Here is a 9,411-nt window from a genome sequence, read left to right on the forward strand (position 1 = left end):
GGCAGCTGCCCGCCCGCCTGCTGCCCGCTGCCGGCGATGCCACTCTAAGCCGCGGGTAGGTGGCGGGTCCCCTACCCCCCACTGACTCTTCTTCACAAATAAACACCCCGGGAACCTTTGTGGAACCCGAAACCATGCTTAGACACTTTCAAACGCAATTGATAACGCACGTAGACAATTAACGGATCAAAATCAAGAAACATACGGCACATAACCTATCATGCTTATCTAAACATAATCAACACCCAAACATACATATTCCCACCCCATCTACCAAGAATAATACCATACGAATTCCCCGATATAACCTAGGGTTCTAATTATTTTTAAATCAACAAGAACACAATTCATCTTCTAATATCAAGATTCGGTAGGAATATCATACAAACATTAAGAACATCATATAATTATCAAGAACACCAAGAACACCATATAAGCATCAAGAATCTCTTATCATCAAGATTACCCATGGAATCATAACACCAATTATCAAGATCATTATAACGAATCATCAACACACAAGAATATGGGGGTAATCCTAAGAGGGGAATCATAGCTATGAAAATAGGTTTTGTTGAGACATGGGTTACCTCTTAGCCTTAATTAATTCCTTGGCTATGAAGGGTCTTTCTTTAAGCTTTCTTCTTTCTTGATTTCTCCTAAGGGGATTCTTGGAACTTCTTGTGTGGTGAGAGATTATTGTGGTGGAAGATCAGGGTACCTCCTATATCCCTATTTATATATTTAAGACTCCTAATTAGGGCCTGAATGGTATGGGTTTACTAATTATATTCCTTATAGGACTAAGGGCTTGTTTTAGGGATAAGGGTCCATGGTCCATAGTGGACCATATTAATTAATTAAAGAGAATCCTAATCATAATCTGAATAGTAAAAGGTTTACTTTCTTTATTCCTAGTAGGCTTGAGGCTCTAATTTAGGCAAGGGTCCACGATTCATGGTGGGCCTTTATTAATTAATTAAAGGGAAACCTAACCGAATTAAATCATATTTAATTATTATTAACGGGATTAATTAAATAATTAATCCGGGATTAAAGGCCGTAACACGGGGTGTTACACCGACCCACCCCCTGTCGAGGCCGACCTGCCCCCGCTAGGGGTGTGCAAATTTCGGAGAAATTTCGGTTAACCGACCGAACCGACGTAATTCGGTTAACCGTTTTTTAACCGAAATATTTCGGTTCGGAGAATGGTTAAAGGTTTTCCCAAAATTCGGTTAACGGTTAATTCGGTTCGAAAGTGTCGGTTAACCGAATTTTGGAATATATATATATATAATATATTAAATATTAAATATAAATATATAATATGTACTAAAATCCCAAATAGTCAAATGGATTATGGACTTATGGTATTGTTTTTGTATGTTTTGATATGAATTTATTATGATATCTATTTTATTTTAATTGAATTTATTATTTTAGGAGTTATTTTTAGGATTTTCAATTTTAGGGTTAAAAATTTCGGTTAATCGGTTAACCGACCGATTAACCGAAAAAAGTTCGGTTCGGTTAATTCGGTAGATCAAATTTCGGTTCGGTTAACGGTTAAGGCAAAAAAAAATTTCGGTTAATTCGGTTCGGTTAAAACGGTTCGGTTAACCGAATGAACACCCCTAGCCCCCGCCAACCCCGAGCAGTCACCGGCCGACCCCCGCCCCGCCGAGGCCGACCGTGCTCTCCGCCGTGTCCTCCTTCCGTGCCCACTTCATTCATCCCCTCCTTGCTTGAGTCGGGTGAGTCTCGTGCAAACCCCCTTTTAGAGTTCCATAGCTAGCTTTTTATGAGTATAGTGCCTCTTGTCGAGGATACGCATCCGGTAGACCTACCCGTGATTATTAGTTATTGGACCGTCCTAGATTCCATTGACTACACGGACCACCCGCCTAGTGATGACGAGTCCATTGACTTAGACCGGTTTCCTTCCCCCTACATTGAGCACTATTACATTGAGTACCCCTATATAGATCCGTTAGCCACGCATCCCCCCTTCATGTTGACTCCTACGCCACTCCCGGATCCCTTCCCCTTGAATCAATACACTGTACTTGACTCTGCCATCCCTCGGAGACTCGGGTCCTCCTTGAGTCCTCACGATATCGCCGTGGTGAAGGCCTTGGTCGGCCCGTCGGCTGTGGTTCATGTCCCGCCTCCCGGAACGAGTATACTAGAGCCTCCCGGACCCAATTTTTTTGGGGTCCATGTTACATCCCTCCTCATCGTGTGTCTGTGGGTCAGCTAGTCCCTAACTCCCACCGGGCGGTAGCGGCCTTTATTGTTCGATGTGTCGAGGTGGATATCCGCCCTAACCTAGCCCTTTTCCACTCTTTTTTCACTGCGACCAATTCCTTGTCTAAGGAGAGCAAGGGCTACATGGCGTTTTCGGCTCGGCCGGGGACGCAGATTATGGGACACGTACGGGACTTCAACAAGGGTTGGAAGCCCCGGTTCGTGTTCGTCTCTACGGGCGAGGCGCTCCCTTTTGAGGTGCCTTGGGGAGGGTACTTTCGTAAGTGTTGTTGCCCGAAGTCCACCCCGGAGCTTGAGGCCCTGGCTCGGGAGTTTTTGGGTGAGACGACTGATATGTTGGACTCCCAGGGCCTCGTTGATCACGAGTCCTTGACCAGGGCGGGCTTTTCTCGCGACCCCCTTCCGCTGCCTCCTCGTGGTGCTGCTCCCCCTCCTCCAAACTCCGCGGGAGAGACCGAGGAGGAGTCTGCGAGCGATGATTCAGAGGATAAATGTAACACCCCGTGTTACGACCCCTGAAACCAATTAATCATTTAACCAATTATCCAAAGAAAGAATTAAATTACAATAATTAATTTGGAAATGGCCCACCATAGTCCGTGGGCCCTCACCCCTAAAACCCAACCCCTAGCCCTAAAAGGAATAGAATTAGCAAGCCTATAGTATTTAGATCCTAATTAGGACTCCTAGGTATATAAATAGGGGACATAAGAGGCACCTAGAACGCCCACCACAATAATCCCTCACCACACAAGAAGTTACAAGAATTCCCTTAGAAGAAATCAAGAAAGAAGAAAACTTAAAGAAAGACCCTTCATAGCCAAGGAATTAATTAAGGCTAAGAGGTAACCCATGTCTCAACAAAACCTATTTTCATAGCTATGATTCCCCTCTTAGGATTTCCCCATATTCTTGTGTATTGATGATTCGTTATATTGTTCTTGACGATTGGTGTTATGATTCCATGGGCGATCTTGATAATCTTGTTGATTAAAAGGGATTCTTGATGATTGTGTGATTCTTGACGGAACCTAGTTTCTTGATGATTATGTGCCATTCTTGATTGTTCTTGATGTTTAAAGAGGAATCGTGTTCTTATTAAATTAGATGTGTCTAGAGCCCTAGGCTGTGTCGTGAAATTCGTATGGTGTTATTCTTGATGTATTGGGTGGGAATTCGCATGTTCGGGTATTAATTATGTTTAGAAAAGCATGATAGGATATGTGCCGTATGTTTCCTGCTTTTGACCCGTTAATTGTCTACGTGTTGTTATCAATTACATTTGAAAGTGTCTAAGCATGGTTCTGTGTTCCACTCAGGTTCCCGGGGCGTTTTGTGATGAAAGAGTCAGTGGGGGGTAGGTGGGGGTAGGGGACCCGCCACCTACCCGCGGCCAACTTTGAAGTCGCCGGCAACGGGCAGGCGATTGCCCGCCGGGCACCCGCTGCCCGGAACCACGACGTCGGCGGGCAGCCGGCGGGTGACCCCTCACCCACCGGCTACCCGCTGGATTTTACCCCACTTTGGGATTCCAGCTTCCCCGTTTGATATTCCCCCGACCCCCGTGGTGTCCCAACGGACCCCGTCTATCGTGCCTATGTCTAGTTTGATGTTCGGGTACCATTCGTAGGTGGAATAAGTCTTATATATTGCATGCTAGTTGAATTGGTATCCCGTTGGCCTAGGTGTAAGAAGTATGAACCCCTTAGGAATATTCTTAGTATGTGGATGATCACGCATAGGTTTCGTTATACGGTTTCTCCCCCTTCCCAATGTGTCAATGTGGGTTGCATATACTTGTTATGTGTTATGTGTGCATGATACCCCAATTCGGTTGCGATCGAATTGGTTATTCCTGAGCTGCGGTTCAGAAGCTGGCTGCGATCAGATTTACACTCTCAGGCTGCGGTCCACCGTTTGGTTGCGATCAAACATTTTACATGAGCTGTGGTTCATATTCCTGGCTGCGGTCAGATGACTACTCTTGGGCTGCGGTCTACTGTTTGGTTGCGATCAAACTATGATGATGAGCTGCGGTTCATCGGTCGGTTGCGATCGACCCCTCCGTGTTGCGATACGGGGCAGGGTGCTGCGGGGCCGTGTCAGAGCTATATGCGCTGACCCTCATGTATGGGCATGCGATTCGTCCTGTGGCGCCAACGAAGTGTGCTATGTGATGAGTTAAGGATGGTTTGGTGTTATGATTGTTATGAAAACGTGACCATAGGATACATGCTAGTAAACTGTATACGCTTGGTAATGACTATTGACTGTGCTTATCACTATCTGTCGAATCTGTTCCCTACGCTTGTGAATTGTATACGCGTATGATTGTTGGTTGTGCTTATCCCTATCTGTCGAGTCTATTCCCTATTTTGAAAGCTAGAGTCTCTTAGGATATATCTTCATGCTTCGAAATGGTTTTTCATATATATATATATATATATATATATATATATATATATATATATATATATATATATATATATATTGTATTTCAACGCGTTGGAGTGGGTTACCAGTATCTCTCGCTGAACAGATATATTTGGCTTTCAGGCACAGAAGAGTAGACACTGGAGCGCGCTAGAACCGTGGAGCGTAGAAGTAGATAGTTTCCCTTTCGGCCTGCGTGCCATGTTTATGCATTTACTTTGTTGATGATATTAGTTAGTTAGCCTGTGCACCTGAGTTCTCTAGCTCAGGTGTGGCATAACACCCCGTACTCTTTATATTATGTTTTGGGATTTAATGAGATTTTACCTTCTTTATATAAGTTTCAAAAGTTTCGAAAATCTGGGGTGTTACAATGAAGACGTTATCGAGTTGCTAGCCGGACATTCGACGCCTCCTCCTACCAGCTCTGGTTTGTCACCTCGTCGACGTGCCTGCGTGCCTGTTTGTTTATGCGTTTTCATTTGAATTGCTGACTGGCTTGTCTTGGTGTAGGTATGGCTCCCCGTCGCGCCGCCATCACGAACCTTATTGAGAGCTTGCGGAACCGTGGCGGCGAGGACCCGAAGCGCCGCAAGACTGGCGAGACTAGCCATGCTACCTCGTCGACGTGCCTGCGTGCCTGTTTGTTTATGCGTTTTCATTTGAAGTGCTCACTGGCTTGTCTTGGTGTAGGTATGGCTCCCCGTCGCGCCACCATCACGAACCTTATTGAGAGATTGCGGAACCGTGGTGGCGAGGACCCAAAGCGCTGCAAGACTGGCGAGACTAGCCATGCTACCTCGGGCGTCGGGAGCCGGAGCGGGGCTGCGAGGAGTCGTCAGCGCGAGAGAGTAAAATAAACTTAATAATTACGGGGCCCCGCATCATGTTCCCCAAAAAATTCAATTGTTCCTCCTGTAGAATTCTTGGCGCGATAGGACTCCTAACTGGATTGGAATTCAAGCCTGTACACTTTCTTATCAGTTTAAGAGTCCTTATCCTACCACAACCCTCCACTTCCCTTTTAAATACCCCCTCCATCTTCCCCAAACCTCCTCACATTCCCAACACCACACATTTCCCTCTCCCCAAAATTTCTCCCCTTTTCCCAAAAAATGTCTTTTCTTCCCCCCCCCCCCCCCCCCCCCCCTTCTTTCCCCTCCCTCCCCTATATAAAGTAGCCTTCCCTTCACTCCCCAAACACACACAAAAGCACCCCAAGACTGGCGAGACTAGCCATGCTACCTCAGGCGTCCGGGCTCCCCCAGGTCCCCGGGTATCGCGCATCCGCGAGGTGAGGTCCACCACTGACGAGGACCACCTATCGGATGGTCGTCGGGCAGACCCCACTCCTCGAGCTCCGACGACCACAGTGCCGCATCCGGTGCCTTGACTGATTGGTCCGTCCACCTCCCGCCTGCAGCCTCGATACTTTGCGGGGATGTCTCCCCGGAGGCCTTGGCACGCAGCCTCCTCCTGCCCCACTACGCGGCGATGCACGAGGACCATGCCATCTTCCACCCTTTGGTAGAGGTACGTACCCTTTCCTGATTTTCTTGTTCCTTGTTACATTGTTTTCTGCTTATGCTTGCCCTTGTATAGGCGGTTGTCTGTGCCCCGTCCATGGAGAAGGTCATAGGGAGTACCCCCGAGCAGCTGGAGACCGAGACGCGGGCTCGCCAGGACGTGAGCAACAAACTAGCGGTGCTGGAGGGTCAGTATGATGAGTTGATTGCCAGCCGGTTGCGGGAGCGCGCAGCGCATCAGGTGGCCCTGAAGGAGGCTTCGAGGGTGGCTGTTACGGGTTACAAGGACTTCCAGGCCTTTGTCGAGGATACGAAGGCCTATATCTCCGCGCACCCCCAGGAGACCTTGACTTATCTTTCGAGCTTCCCCGATGGGAATGAGTGTTTGGGTTTGTAGGGGATGGAGATGTACGAGGCAGGGGAGTCTTCCATGCAGAGCAAGATCTATTCCATCCTTCGCGCCAGAGATGCATCCTTTGACCCCGCGGCATGGGGCCTGCCCGAGGAGTTGGAGGAGGAGCCAGGTGATCCCATGGACGAGGCGGTGGGAGAGGGTGGCGTGCCCCCACCGTTGGACTCGGCGGCCAACCGCTCGTCGAGTGCAGACTTCGCGGCCAACCTTCTTCGCTTTGCAGGCATGGATGCCCCCCAGGAGGAGACTCAGGCTGACCTGGGCGGTGATAACGGTGCCCGCGAGGCTACGCAGTCTTGATGTCCTTTCGTGTTGGCGGCCCCTTATCTTTATTTAGTTGCTTGCATAGACTATCTCTTTTGTTTTGTTTAGATTGGTGTTATCTCGTTACTCGGGTTGTCGCCCATACGCTTCTTTTGTTTATTTTGTTTGCACCAGACTTGTTGGCTTCACCATGACGTTGTTTGCTATGACACTGCTCGTCTATTTCGTCCCATACTTCTGTCTGCTTTACTTGCGCATTTATCTTAATCTTTCCTTATCATGACTTGCCTTGTGCCTGCCAACGCGGGACTAAAGAACTCTGGCAGCGCGGGAACTTAGCTGGCCCGCCAACGCGGTATTAGCCAGCCCGCCATCGCAGGACTGGCCGACCTCTTGGGGTCTGCTGCTGGGTTGCCCGTCCGGTGGTGAGTAAGGACGGACCTCGTACCACCTCTAGGGTGTTGGGGTTGCGTTACGCCCGTCCGGCGATAAGTGAGGCCGGATCTTATATCGCCCCTAGGACGTCTTAGCTATTCTTGGGATGGAATCCAATGACTCACGTCCCGAATCCTTCCGTTCGGCGGTAGGCGAGGACGGACCTCGTACCACCCCTAGGGTGTTGAGGTTGCGTTACACCCGTCCGGCGATCGGTGAGGCCGGACCTCATATCGCCCCTAGGACGTCTAAGCGATTCTTGGGATGAAGTCCAATGACTCGCGTCCCGAATCCTTCCGTTCGGCGGTAGGCGAGGACGGACCTCGTACCACCCCTAGGGTGTTGAGGTTGCGTTACGTCCGTCCGGCGATAGGTGAGGCCGGACCTCATATCGCCCCTAGGACGCCTTAGTGATTCTTGGGATGGAGTTCCATGACTCGCGTCCCGAATCCTTCCGTTCGGCGGTAGACGGGGCCGGATCTCGTACCGCCCCTACGGCGTACGTTATGTCTGATGTGGTCGCCGGGCTCTTCGCGCACGCAATCGTCATGTTCGGACTCTCTAGCACGCATGTCTTTCGGAGGGCCGGTTTACGCCGACCCAACCTGCGCCGGCCGAGCTCGGGTAGGCCGGACTTGGGGCGCCCGAGCGCCCGACTCTGTGTGTGTCCATGCTTGCCCCCAAATCGGGATAGGATAATTGTTCAACAACTTCATTATACCATTACGAATGTAAGCAAACGTTATTGTGGGAAACCCGGCCCTTTATTGGGGAGGGGAAAGGCCATACAAATGAATTTCTACTGGTAAAACTTCAACAAGTGCTCCGAGTTCCACACCATGTCTACCACCTTGCCCGATATGGTCCTTAGCTTGTAGCTGCCTAGTCGTACGCGTCAATAACATATGGTCCTTCCCATTTCTTTGCAAATTTGCCTCCGTCTTGGGGTCGGCTTGCCTCCCTCCTCCGGAGAACGTAGTCGCCAACCTGGAAGTAACGGGGTCGGACTCGACTGTCGTGGTAAGTTTTTGTTTGCCGCTGGTAATTTTCTGCGCGGACCATGGCCTCCTCCCTTCTGTCGTCGATGAGGTGGAGGTCGGTGGCGTGGTGTTCCTCATTGAGGTCGGGGTCGTATATTGCAACCCGATAGGATGGTATCACAGCTTCGGTGGGAGCCCGTGTTTCGAACCCGTATGCCAGCGCGAAGGGTGTCTCCCGGTGGCCCTTCTTGGGGTGGTGCGGTATGCCCATAGGACGGTGTCCAGCTCCTCTACCCATGTTCCTCCGGCTGCGTCTAGGTTCTTTGTGATGCCGTCAACTATAGTTCTGTTGGCGTTCTCCACCTGCCCGTTTGCATGTGGGTATGCCACCGCCACGCGTGTGTGTTTTATGTACCATTGGTCGCAGAACGCTTTAAATTCTTTGCTTTCAAACTGGCGCCCGTTGTCGGAGATGATTTGCATGAGGACCCCGAAGCGGTACAAAATGTTCCTCCGTATGAAATCCGTGCACCGGGTGCTCGTGATGGTGGCGAGGGGCTCCGCCTCCACCAACTTTGTAAAATAGTCTATGGCGACTATTATGCGCTTCCTCTTTAGGAATATTAATATAATGAATTGATTAGGAATATCAATATAATGAATTGATTAGGGCAATACTTAAATAAATAAATACACTTTCTTTTTGAATAATTTTACAAATTTATAATTCTCATATTTTTCACCTATAAATACAACGAGTTGATGACTACAAAAATTATAAGTCTTCATTTTATATTGCATCCCTTTTTCCCCCTGCAGGTGACTCTCTCATTCCCTTCTTCCACCGCCTGTTAAAAAATTGTATTACAACTTTATAACTGACATATAATATGCACAAGGTCACCGCTTTCGTGGAGGACCGCCAGCTGAAGCACGTCACCGGCGTCAAGAGTAAGGAGCTGGTCCTTTGGGTCACCAATATTTCTATCCCTAATTCGGGACGCCGGTAAAATCACTTTCTCGACTGTGACTGGACTTTCTCACTCCTATCCCGTTTTTGCCTTTGAAGAGGACGCCACCACCACCGACC

The sequence above is a fragment of the Ipomoea nil genome, unplaced genomic scaffold, assembly GCF_001879475.1.
Source record: "Ipomoea nil cultivar Tokyo-kokei standard unplaced genomic scaffold, Asagao_1.1 scaffold2792, whole genome shotgun sequence".
In the NCBI taxonomy this organism is placed as follows: domain Eukaryota; kingdom Viridiplantae; phylum Streptophyta; class Magnoliopsida; order Solanales; family Convolvulaceae; genus Ipomoea; species Ipomoea nil.